This window comes from Sturnira hondurensis, unplaced genomic scaffold (genome assembly GCF_014824575.4).
Source record: "Sturnira hondurensis isolate 20B ecotype Veracruz unplaced genomic scaffold, ASM1482457v3 Scaffold0010128, whole genome shotgun sequence".
NCBI lineage: Eukaryota > Metazoa > Chordata > Mammalia > Chiroptera > Phyllostomidae > Sturnira > Sturnira hondurensis.
Window position 1 is genome coordinate 17,898,924 of NW_028082759.1, and position 12,666 is coordinate 17,911,589.

At 50.1% G+C, this 12,666-nt stretch overlaps 1 long non-coding RNA gene across 1 annotated transcript; it reads right to left on the reverse strand.

Annotated features, from left to right (window-relative positions):
• Nucleotides 1-1,777: 1,777 nt before the first annotated feature.
• On the reverse strand, nt 1,778-4,710 carry LOC118995271 (uncharacterized). Its single transcript, XR_005068239.1, has 3 exons — nt 4,391-4,710; nt 3,786-3,851; nt 1,778-3,600 (listed from the first exon to the last, which is right to left on the reverse strand). It is a non-coding gene; the product is annotated as an uncharacterized LOC118995271 (long non-coding RNA).
• Between the last annotated feature and the right edge of the window lie 7,956 nt (nt 4,711-12,666).

Consider the following 12,666-nt stretch of genomic DNA (forward strand, 5'->3'; position numbering starts at 1 on the left):
TGTATCCTGCCTGGTGCATCTCTTCAATCTGGCTGTTTCTGAGTAGTTCCCTTTTGCAATAAACCAGTAATCTAGGTCAATCGCTTTCCTGAGTTTGGTGAGCTGCTCTAGCAAATGATCTGGACCAAAGAAGGGAGGTTACTGAAACCTCCCATTTGCAGCTGGTCGGTCAGCAGCACGGGTGGCAGCCCGGACTTGCGCCAGGCATCCGCATTGGGGGCAGCATTGTAGGACTGAGCCCTGAACCTCAGGCAGCGTCAGACCCGAAGGGAATCACAGGACACCCAGCGGGTGTTGCAGAGTTGATCAGTGTGGGAATCCACCCGCACACGGGGCTCAGAGGGGTCCCGGGGGTGTCACGGGGTGAGAGGAGCAGAGAAACCAGGAGTGTGTTTGCCTCTCCGCGTGACCCAGGGAGACAGTTACCGGGCCATTTTCGGCCCTCCCACAATCGTGGCAGGAGCCAGGCCAGGCGGGGAGGGGATGGGATGAGAAGGTGGGCAGAAGGACCTGTGCCTCTCCTTTTCTCGAAGCTGGCGGTGAGAGGAGGAGGCCGTGTAGTGGCCACTCAGATCCAGCATCCATGACAGGATCCGGCTCTTCTCTGCATTTGAGTTATTTCACCCTCGCCTGCCTCCAGGACACCCTAACAAAGGGCAGCTCCCGGCACCCAGCTCTCCCACCATGTGCCTCGGGCAGTGCCCGCTGTGTCCTTTCCCCAGTGAACATCTGGACAGAGTTCTGGGGGAAAGAAGGGAAAGGAGGCGAGCTGTGCACTGAACTGTGCCCTCCCTAAGAGCTGTCTGTCGAAGTCCCCGCCCGCCATGGGATCCAGGCTGGGACAGGACCTTTGCGGAGGTAATTGGGTTAAGTGAGGTCACAGAGGCGGAGCCCTGCTCCAGCAGGACTGGTGGCCATAGAAGAAGAAGGGGAACCAGAGGTGCAGGCATAGAGGGAAGGAAAGGCCACGTGAGGACAGCAGGCCAAGGTGGCATCAGCAAGCCAGGAAGAGAGTTCTCACCCAAAACCAGCCCTACCGGGAGATTGGTTGTAGACTTTCAGCCTCCAGAACTGTGACGAAATTAGCTGGCTGATACAGGAAAAATAACTTATAAATAAATGAGTAAATAAATAAAGTTCAGTATCCTGTCCAGGATCCTGAACCTGAATTTTCCTTCACCATCTTATCTTGTGTAGCTGTCTCTAGAGGCATACCTGGACAGGGCAAGGGAGAAAAGGAGGAATGTGACATATGGGGATTTGTCACACGACAAGGACCCTGGCTCCTACAATGCCAGGCCACCCTCCTCCCTCTCCTGCACCCACACCCCTATCTGCTGCCCTCCACCCCCTGGATTTCTGGTGCTGGCTGTCAGCATGAGGCCAATATTTGGCCTCGAACAAAGGCAATTATTTGAGTTGGGAGCTCTCTGCCCTAATCTTGAGTCATTTCATAGTCCTCTCAAAGGTTCGCTTAGCTTTTAAATAACCCAGTTTAGATAACTAAATTTCCGTGGAGGAGTCGTGGAGTTTTTGGTTTGGGGGGTTCTGATTGATGCCGGCACCAGAAGCAGCTTTGGAATCTTTGCTGTTGTCAAGGACTCACTAGGCCGCTGTGCGGAGATGCCTGGCTGTGCCCCTCCGACGGGGATTAGGAAGGATTCACAGAGGCTGGAAGAACTGCAAGCAGCAAGCAGGAGGGTACCTGGCGTCTCATATAATGGACCCCCAGTGTGTATCAGCCAGTGTCGCTCACAGACTCACCCACCCTCCTCCTTTCACTTCTAACCTGGGGGCGGGGGGCGGGGTGCTGCATTAATTACTTAAACAGTGGAGCAGCTCAGAGGCTCCTTCTCAGCTGCATGGCTCACGTGGCTGGCTCTTTTATCGCCATCAGGTCTCAGCTGCCAACAAGGGTGGGCGACAGAGGGTGGCCCTGCCAGGGGTGTCTGTCTGAACGAGGCCAGTTTCCAGCCTGCTTTGCGATGCAAATGCTTCCGAGAGCATCCCCGCCTGCCCCTTAGGATTCGATGGGATGAAGACACTTTGGAGGGATATGGCCGTTTCCAGCCTTCCCTCTGAAGGCTCAAAGCCATGTGTCTCCAGCTTCTTCTTCAGCCGTTCTCAGAGTTTATGTCCTAAGGAAAATGTCTTCATTCTACAGGAAGAACTGTTGAAAGTGGGAACCACTGAATGGTGCTGTTTTACTTTGACTTAGAACAGTGTCTTTTAAATACGCCTCTTCATACCGTTGGCCCTGGGAACGTTATTTTCATGAGCGCAGTTCCAGGCTCCTCGGGCTCTGCTCACGGTCAGGGCAGCTCGCTGACAGAGCCCTGCAGGGGGTGCTCGGCGAGGGCTCAGCACTCCTGTGTCGGGCCAGGTCCCGCCAAGCACACAGTCAGCGCTCACAAAATAATTCCCTCGGTGAATTATGTATGATGCGGATCCGTTAATCCTTTATCATGACTCTAAAATGTGGGTGTGACCATTCTGTAAACTTTTTTCACAAACGGGCACTTTCCCTGTATGCATGGCATTGTTAGCAGTTTACCCACCCCCCCAAAAAAAACTTACCATGTGCTACATGATGCTTTTCCCTATTGGTATAGTTTTTTTAAAATTAAACTAATGCCCATCAATATTACAAAGATCGGCAATCTTCTGAGGATTCTTCAGACAGAAGTTCTCAAAGCAGGGGAATGGAAGCTCAACTCTTTTTGTCTCTGGAGCTCAGAAACACTTCCGTGGGTGGAGTCAAAGATGGGAAGAGGCCATGGCAGAGTGGACAAGAGGCGTCCTGGGCAATCCATTCATTCTTTTACTGCTATGTTGACACGGGCACCTGATGGGGCTCAGCCCTGCCCTGAGAAGCCCACAGTCTGGGGAAAGTAATAAGCAAGTAACAGTGGACATTGTCCTAACCTTCTACCATTGGGTGGGCCCAGGCCCATCTCACACACGGGTGGGCTGTAGGAGACACTAGTGCTCAGGTGAGCCAGGTGGGAGCATTGGAGGCATTGAGGCCGGCAGCCCTGACAGCCCCAGCAGTACACCTGCTGGTTCTGGGCAGGAGGCAGGCCAGCTGAGCAAGGATACTGGGGGGAAGGGGTGGCCAGGAGGGCCTGCACGGCCTCCCACACACGTTAGTCACGGCCCCATACCAGGCCTCTTGGCTGGGTTTCCAGAGCAGCTGTCTCCATAGCATTCCAAGAAAAAGCACACACACACACACAAAAGGCAGGTTATCTAAAAGGTCACTAGCAAAAGGCTGTTTGTCCTTTGGAACAGCTCGACCCCAATCAGTCACCAGCTACCGTGGACACAGCAGACAATGGGGAAGGGAAGAAAGCCAGCCTTTCTGGGAGGACTTCTAAAGCCCAAAGACAAGGGTGGCCGTGCCCCCGGAACTCCACAGCGGGAGGCACGAAGCCTGGCAATAAATCTGTCTCAGAAGGCAATTCATCTTGGCCGAGTCCCTCCGAGGTCGCCTAGGGCAGCTGCAGCTGTTGTGCGGCAGAGAGACCTGGCTTAGGCTGACATGTTATCTTAACCTCAGCCACTCTCTTCCAAGCAAACGTTACCGGCTCTTCAGAGAACCTTTGGAGAGAAGCAAGCAAATAGGAGAGAAGCAAGCAACTGGAAGCCAGGCTGCCCTCCCTGCCTGTCCGTCTGGGCCTTTTCCCCAGAAGGAAATGAAGCCAGCACAGCTGGGAGGAGGCTGCTCACAGGCTGGTGCTCTGGACCCATCCCACCAGTCCGCCCCACCACCCTGATGAAGTCACCTTCTGGGCCGAGCTCTCGTTCATTCTTGTCACCTCCACCAGAGTTTGGTAGCACAGAGTGTGGTGCTGGATGACAATCACAAAGAGAAAAGAGAATTTAGAGAGCACTCAATTCAGTTCACAAAGGGGACAAGCTTGGCTGGACCATGCCCAGGGCCTCCCTTCCCCCTCACGGAGGCGGCCTTCCATTCCTTCCTTCCCATGGGGGAGCTCAAGAGTTGGGAAACTTTAGCTTTAGGTAACAGTTAATGACCTTCGTAGTTAACATGTGTAAAAGCTACTGTTTCAGGAACCACAGGTACGGCCCACCCTCACTGCAGGGGGACCACAGGCAGTTTCACCCTTGTGCTCCAGAAGAGACCGTGAGCAATCGAGGTGGAATCCGAACCACTGTGTTCCAGGGAGAGACAGTCTGCCACCCAGGACACAGGACAGAGGTCTCAGATGAAGAAAATCACAGGTCAGAGGGTGAAACGACGTTAGGGAAATTGCTTTTATCTGATGAACCTCTTTCCTGAATTCCAAATCCCTTATCCACACTTCTCCCCCCCCCCCACCTCCTATTAAAAAGCTGGCTTGAAAGGACGGTCTGTTAGGGTACTAACCGGGCCTCTTCTCAGATGGTCTGCACCTGAATAAAGCGCCCAGAGATGGAGTCAAACCCTGCCTCTGCTGGTCACAGGCCGCTCCAATGCTGGCTTTTCTGGTTTCGCTTCCAGCTTGGCTAGCCACCTGACCTCCGTTTTCGTGGAGATTTTCATTAGAGAACTTGTCATTGCAAATTGTTTCTCCGTGCCTCGGAGATGCGTGTAAGCTTTTTGAAAAGCCTCTATGAGTTTGCAGCCCAGAGAATGGCTTCCTCTGGGACCTCTGGGACCCGACTCCATCAAAGGCTCCGGCTCCTCCATCTCCCAGTCTCTGTGGGAGGTTCGCTCCCAACTCCTGTCACACAGGTTTGTCAGTGAACACTAACGGCCTAGGACTCTCCCCCCAAACCCTCCACTACTTTTTTGCCAGCGCCCCATCCCCCCACCCACGTCCGCTGCAGGAGAGCCCAGTTCAGGCTGAGCCCCAGCCCCGCTCCCTGATGGCCCCGCGTGAGTGAAGTTCTCGCTCAGTGGACTCGAATGCAGTCTGTGCTTTGACACCCTCCCCTCGCCCCTTCCATAGCCTCCTACTCCCGTGCAGCCCGGGGCTCTCCAACTTCCGTGTGTTTCTGGGTCCACCTGGAGGGCTTGTTGGAACACAGGTCCTGGCGCAGGAGGCCTCCGGGTGGGGCTGGCTGAATTTCCAACTAGTTTCCCCGGAAGACCTGCTGGGCTGCTTTGGAGAGCGTGCGCAGTTCGGCCTGTGTCCTCCCGGAGACCGCTCCGGTCCTCCGAGGCCCCGGGGCGCACGGAGGCCCGGTCCCCTCGCCCCCGCACCGTCCTGTTATGGGGTCTTTCTTTCCCCCTGTCTTCTCCATCTCTCCCTTGTTACCACTCTCTCCTCCTTTCCTTACTTCTTCGGCTCCTAGATCTCAGCCCTACTCTTCCACCCAGCCTTCTCCTTCGAAAAACAAACAAAAAGTAGCAGCCTGCTCTCCTCAGGTAGTACTTCATCTTGCCATCTTAGAGGCTGTCGTGGCTTTGTGTTTTAACAGCCTAATCCTTCCTGGGGTCCCCTTGGCACGCAGATTCCCCGGGGGTGGGGGAGGGGGCTTTCCTCATAGTTCTTGGTTACCTAGCAACTTGTCTCCTTGCTGACAAGTCACCGCCCCTGCAGAGATTCTGGCCGATGTGCTCACAACAAAGGGAAATCGACACCGTCGCTCCAGCGCCCTCTTAGAGGGCCTCCCGGTTCATTAGCGCCGTCCTAAGTGGCTCGCGGTGGGCAAGTACCCCCGCTGCCCCCTCCGCGATCAGACGCAGCGCTGCTTCTCCCGGGGACCCCGGAGTGAGGGCAGCTTGTCAAGTTCCCAAGGCGCTGGGTATGTACTAGGAGTTGCAGACTTAATCCCTAATTAGATCCGGCCCATCACCTTTGTCACAGGAGCCGGAATAGTTTTTTCATTGTTGTCTTCGAGTCGCTGGGGCTGCGCGGAGAACTATGTCCATATTTACGCGCGGGTTTCCTCATGTGCTGCTAGACCCTGGGTAGACTACGAAATGAGGGGCCTTTCTCCTGCAAAAGCCTTTATGAAAGAAGCTGTTTGCTTAACATCTCCTGCCATCATCCTTTGTTCCTCCCGCACACATTCGTCAATTAACTGCTGTAGGCCTGGCCCGTGACTGACTTGAACTGAGCACAGAAGACGGAGATGCCTGCGGTAGCCCTCGTGGTGGTGGGAGAGCCGACTGACCCCGGATGAGGCTGCAGACTAAGGAAGGAGGGAGGGAGAGCAGTCGGAGATTAAAATGAATTCCACCCTTATTTTAAAAAGCACAGGCAGCCACGATACTTGTCGCAGAGAACAGTGTAGGAGACCCGTGTAGGAGAATGTGGAAGCAGTCAGCCTGATAACACAGCAGAAGATCGTGAGGTCGGTTTTACAAGTGTCAGGGCATTGGCATGGGCCATACCGATTATAGAGATAAATGTGTGTTTCAACATGTGTGGTGCATGCAACATACAAGAACATGTGACATGTTGACACGAATAGAGTATGTGATACAGATGCCTCTATGCAGTAATTCAGGGGGGGAAGAATCCAAGCGAGCTCAGACACTGGTTAGGTTGGATGCATGCAAAAATGTGTGTAACTGTTTAGAGAAATTAGGAGAACACGTAAGAAGACATGACGTGTGTAGAGCTGCAGGCTCCAATATGGCAGCCACGGGCCAAAGTAGCTGCTGAGTCCCAGCAACACGGTTAGTCTGAACTGACATGTATCTAAGAGCAAAACTGGATTTCAAAGTTCAGTGTGAAAAAAAATACGTAAACTGTCTCGTTAATAACTTACATTGATTACATGTTGAAACGACTTTATTTTAATACATTGGGTTCAATAAAATATATTATTAAAATTGATTCCACTTCTTTCTTCTTATGTTTCTAATGTGGTTACCAGAAAATCTTAAATGACGTGCATGGCTCACATCTGTGGCTTCCGTTATGTTTCTGTTGGCCAGTGCTGGTTTAGAGGTTAAAGTCCAGTAGGTCCTCTGTTCTGGAAGAGCGTCAAACTTGCTCATATTTATAAGACATACGCGTTCTGGAATCTGTCGTGATGTGAATGCACTATATCCACAAAGACCAGTTCTACGGCTGGCTTCCTACTGCCTGTAAGGGACCACAGACAAATACTGGGCTTGCAGCCCGCCCCCCCCCCCGAAGGTGGGGAAGAGGACGGTGGGAGGGAGGGAAGGAAGGCATGGAGGAGGGCAGAGGAGGGCCACAGCTGCAGAGGGGACAGGGTCAAGGAGAGGATCAAACGCAGGGTCTGGCAGGAAGGCTAAGTGGCCTCCATCAAAGATGTCACCTGTCACTCTTCCTTCCCAAACCAACTCTTCTCTGCTGGCCTATCAGCTTGACCTCTTGGAGTTGAGAAATGTCCTACTAATGTCCTCAGAGGGAGAACACATTCATGAAGCTATGAGTCAACTACATATCTTTGTGCAGAATTCCTTGTTTGCCATTTATGTGTTTGATTCTTTCCTTCAGGACTGCTGTTGACTACAACAGCAGCTGGTGATGGGGGTGGGTGGGGCTCGCAGTGTGTTGAGAGCAGCGAGTTACCAGGTACTGGAGCTGAGGATGGGGACAAGAGATGTGGGAGTGCCCCAGGGAATGGGGCAGGGCAGAGCACTGAGAAAAACTCACCTGCCTAAGCCATCCTGAATGAGGACTACTTACAGCGTGTCACCAGGCTGCCCAGTCGCCAAACAGTCTCAGCAGGCACTCTCACAAGCCGCTTAGCAGAGAAGGTAGCAGAGAAAGTAGCAGAGAAACTAGGAGGCACTAGGTGTGCCCGTCCTTTCAGCCCCTCCAGCCACTAGCCCTTGACGCTGCAGGTGGCTTCCCTGGGGGCCACTCTCGTGACCAAGGAAAGGTGACCCCCCACCAGTTAACCCATGGTCACGGAAACCGGTTACACTTGCAAGGACTTTTTCTTCCAACAGAAAAAAATCATGATACTGCATTCTTTCTCGAGAACATGAAGTTGTTATTCAACTACTACCTCCCACTTGTCCAGTAAACATTCACTGAACTCTTAGTAGGTACATTTAACGAATTGTGAGCCCCTACCACGTAGAAAGACCGCCTAGATTTACAGCCTGGCTCTACTTCTCCCAGTCTGGATGACCTTGATCGCTCTGAGCCTTTCTTTTATTTTAAAGGGAGTAAGGAGATAGTGTTGTAAGAATTAAGAGTTAGTGCGTGCGAAATACTTGCAAGTACATGCGAAATACTTAGTGCGCAAGAAGCCCAAGCACGCAGTAGGAGACACACAAATATTTGTGCATGACTTAGGCCAATGGGGGGCGGGGGGCGGCGATAAGCACAGCACAGTCTTGGCCTTTGGTGTCTGTTCTTGGCCTTTCACGCACTCTGACTCCCCTTAACCTTCACAACCCAGCCCATGCGTTCGCACGGTTATTTTGAGGCGCAGACAGACCAAACCTGAGAAATGATAGGTGTGATTCAGAACCAGTGCTTCTGCCCCTAGGTTAGGGCGCCTGGCTCGGCGGAGTGCTGCCTTTCTAGTCTTCCAGAGGCCGGGTCTTAGCTCGCCCATGAAGCAGAAGGCGCCCGCCCCAACGGCAACGGAAAGATGTTTCCTTTGCGGCAGTAATAGAATGTCTGTGGAACTGAGTAAAAGCAAGTCTGCACTGATTTTGGCTTGTACATTAGTAAAGGTTAATTATCTCGCATTTTTAAAAGTCTCGGTGTAGGCCGCTTCAGGGTTCGATCTCATGATGTCATGAAGGACCCAGACTCGCCCCACCCCCTGCGCTCCATGTGCTGGCTTTGTGCCAGCGTCAGAAGAGGCTACGGCTCTTAACAGGTATTACAGATACAACATCCTCCAATAGGAGAGGGGATGCCCTCTCCAGGAAGCTTCTCCCCACTTCCTTTGGGTCTGATTGGGTCAGGAGCCCACCCGTAAACCAATCGCTGACCAGGAAAATGGCGTGCTGTGATTGGCTCAGCAAAATGGTGATTTTTCCCCCTGGTAGGAAATGGGATGGCTTCACAGAGCAGTGAGGCCCCTTCACCTGAAGGAGGTGGGCATGACCCCAAAACCAGATTGCCAGCTGTGGTTGCCTAGGCAGCCAACAGTGTCTGCTACCGGTAACTTGAGCTCGTCATCGCCAGGTGGCATCTATCGAGTAGCGTTACTTTACCAGCTAACAGGTCCTCATCTCAATTTAGAAGGAAAATCCGAACTCGAAGTAGACCGTAGACAAGGTCGTTACTGATGTCTGCCACACTATAGGAATGAGATTTTTACATTTCCTCTCTACCCCTTTTTATTTTGAGAGTTTGATCAGGGTAGTCAAAACATCTAAATTGTCCCAACCAGTTCAAATCTTTAAAAAATATTACCTGTGACTTGTTTGTCTTAGGGTAGTACTTTTTTTTTTAGACCAAAAAGTGGGTAGAAGGCAGTAAAATATGCAAAGGGATGTGCAGCAGCAACCAAATAAAAAATAATGTTATTTATTCTCCAGGAGATAGAATTTTATGGGATTCCTGGATCTTTTCTGTATCTGATTGTCGAGATCTTGACAGCCTTTCAGTTGAGGGAGATGTTCGTGTCTGTTAGACTAACTATAACTGTTCGCTCCACTATGTAATTTTTACAACATTCCAGCTTCAAATAGAATGGCTTCCATAAACATAAAGCAGGCTGCCACATCCCCAATTCCTACAGTCTAGTTTACACCAGGGAATTACATTTAGAGATTTCCAGACACATGTCGTGCATGAAAATTCAACAGGAAGTTTCTTCCCCTTCCTCTAGATCTGACCTACATTTCTGAAATGTGCAAGTGGGCTGCAACCAGGCACATCTCTTACTCACGCTCTGTGTTCAGAAGATTTTTTTTTTCTCCTCAGTGGCTCTGACGGCCATTGAGGGAACTGTGGACATTGAGAGTCTCTACAGCCCCAGGAGAAGTAACGTTCTCAATAGGGCTGGCCCAGTCATGCAGCTATGAGCTCCTCCCCCCATCGGATCCACCAGAGAAGTCAAGATGGCTGTGCTCCCAGCGTGGAATAAATAAAACCCATGGCTTTTCCATCTATACAACTGTAGAATATTTTTAGTGTGAGCGACCATTTGGTGGCTACATCTTCCCCAGATCGTATTCTGTGTTCTCCAGGTGGGTGGAGGCCACCCACCTGTGGACTCCAAAGGAACGAACAGCATGGCAATGAATTAGATCCAGTATGGGTAATGTTGCTAGCTACTTAGAGAATGGTGCCATACAAATTCCAGACCTTGTTAGAAATGAGCTAGGGCCCACAGCGTACCCACTCACATAGAGTTTCTTGTGCTCTAGACTGCAACGTAAACACGGAACATCCCCACACCCCCTCCACCTGCCCCCGAAGAGTTTTCTGAAACTCAGGACATGAGCCTGGGATTGTATGTAATTCTAGCATCCTTTTGCAGTAAAAATACTCAGCAAAGTAGAAATAGAAGGGAACTTCCTCAACCCAATTAAAGACATCGATGAGAAACCTGCAACTGACATTCTACAAAGTACTGAGATACCAACTGCTTTGCCTCTGAGGTCAGGAGCAAGTCCAGCCTGTCGGTCCTCACCACTCCCATCCAATACTGTGGGTTCTAGCCCAGGCAACGAGGCAAGAAAGTGAGATAAAAAGCATCCAGTTGGAAAAGAAGTAAAACTGTATCTGCAGATGACATAGTCATATATGTAGTAAATCCCATATAATCCACCAGAAAAAAAAAACAACTAAAAACTAAACAAGTTTAGCAAGGAGGGAGGGCACAACATCCACACACAAAAATGAATTGTTTCTATAAACTAACAACGAACAACTTGGAAGTGAAATTAAAATAACTTCATTTACAATAACATCAACAAGAATAAAATATTGAGGAATAAATTTAACAGACAAATACTGCAAACTACATACCATCATTGAAGGAACTTATAGACTTCAATGGAAAAACTTCCCGAATTCGTGGATGGAAAGCACTACGTGAAGGTGGTAAGATCCCTCAAACTGACCTATGGCCTCAGTACACTCCCTACCAAAACATCAGAGGCTTTTTTCACGGGAATGAATAAACAAGCTGATCCTAAATTTTGTATGGAAATACAGGGGACTCTCAACAAACAAAGGATCTTGAAAAATAAGAACAAGGTTGGGGGGAACTCATGCCTGACAATGTAAAAACATATTACAAGGCAATGATTAGCAAGATTGTGATTCCTGCATATGGAAAGGCACATAGATCAATGAAACAGAATTGAGTCCCTATTTAAACCTAAAGGCTAAGTTAGCTGCCCTGTGGTAGGAAAATTCTGATGAGGACCTGCCTCTGGGGTGAGACAGCGCCCCCGAGACTCCAGTTCCAAAGGGAGACCAACATCTGAGCAGCCTGACCGGGGTCCCTTGTCTGCTCCCCACCCGAGAAGCAATGCTTCCAAGAAAGGAAATCAGGCTACCGTGAAGAAAAGTTACTCTAGGCTGTCCCAACCCCTGCTGATTTCCATGGAGTTAAAAAAGTGAAAAGGCAAATTCCTGCAGGGACAAGGGTTTCCCACACCTCATCTCGTCATTGTGCCATTAAATACACATCTGGGCTCCTTTACTTTTCTCATTACTTCTGATGCTTCTCTGCTTCACCTGATCCTAAACCTTTTGCCAGATTCTGTGTTCTCTCTCTATACCTGTCCCTGCCAACCTCCTCACCATCATCAGTTGCCTTCTCTCTCTCTCACACACCCACACCCACACTGCCTCTGCATTCTTATCGTGCAGGAAACAGTTCATTAACAGATGGATTTGGGATTTTGAACTCGGCTAACTTCGAATCCATCAGGTATGAGCCTAAGCTTTAAGCTCATTTCCTCGTCCACAATACGGGGATAATAGCAATATCTGCCTCGTGGCAGTTTTGTGAAGTTCAAGTGAGGTGCATGTAAGACATGTAGCTCAGAGCCTGGCACACAGTAACTTCCCACCTAATGGTGTAGAGTAGCCGTGAGCGCCACCACCTGCTAAGCCGCAGAGACATTTGTAAATAATAAAAAACGGGTTCCAGGCCAGCTTTTTGTGGTCGCAGCACACAGGAAGAAAGACCCTGGTTTAACCCAATGGATGGCAAAATTTATGTCGGCACAAAAAGAACTCCTTGTTATGGTAGACATTTTCCTTGACGTGGCACCTCCCAGGCTCTAGTACTGACCTGTGTTTAGTGTCTGCTAATAAGCACATGGTTCTGTCACACCCGTCACTTTGTAAAGGGGGGAGGGTTTAGGCCAACAGATAGAGGGGCAGAGAAATAGACACTGAGAGAAAGATAACAGGAGCGGGATTTGGCAGAGTGTGTGAAATTAATAGCTGTCTTCAGTAAGGACATTAAAAGCAATTATGATGAGCACAGTGGTCAGCTCTGTTCCATTTCCATTAAGACAGAAATGAATTATGAGGCTTAACTGTGGCATTTAAAGTAGAGATTTAGCTAACCCTGGATTAAACCCACTTAGACAAAGGAATCAAAGGATGGATCATGCAAACTGGTTAATGATGTAAAACACTGTTTGGCTTTGAAGTCAAGTCCTTGACGCTTGTTAGGGAAACGTCTTTATGGAAACAACTGGTTTTTTAAAAAATATTTTATTTATTTATCTTTTTAGAGGGGAAGGGAAGGAGAGAGGAAAGAAACATCAATGTATGGTTGCTTCTCGTGCACCCC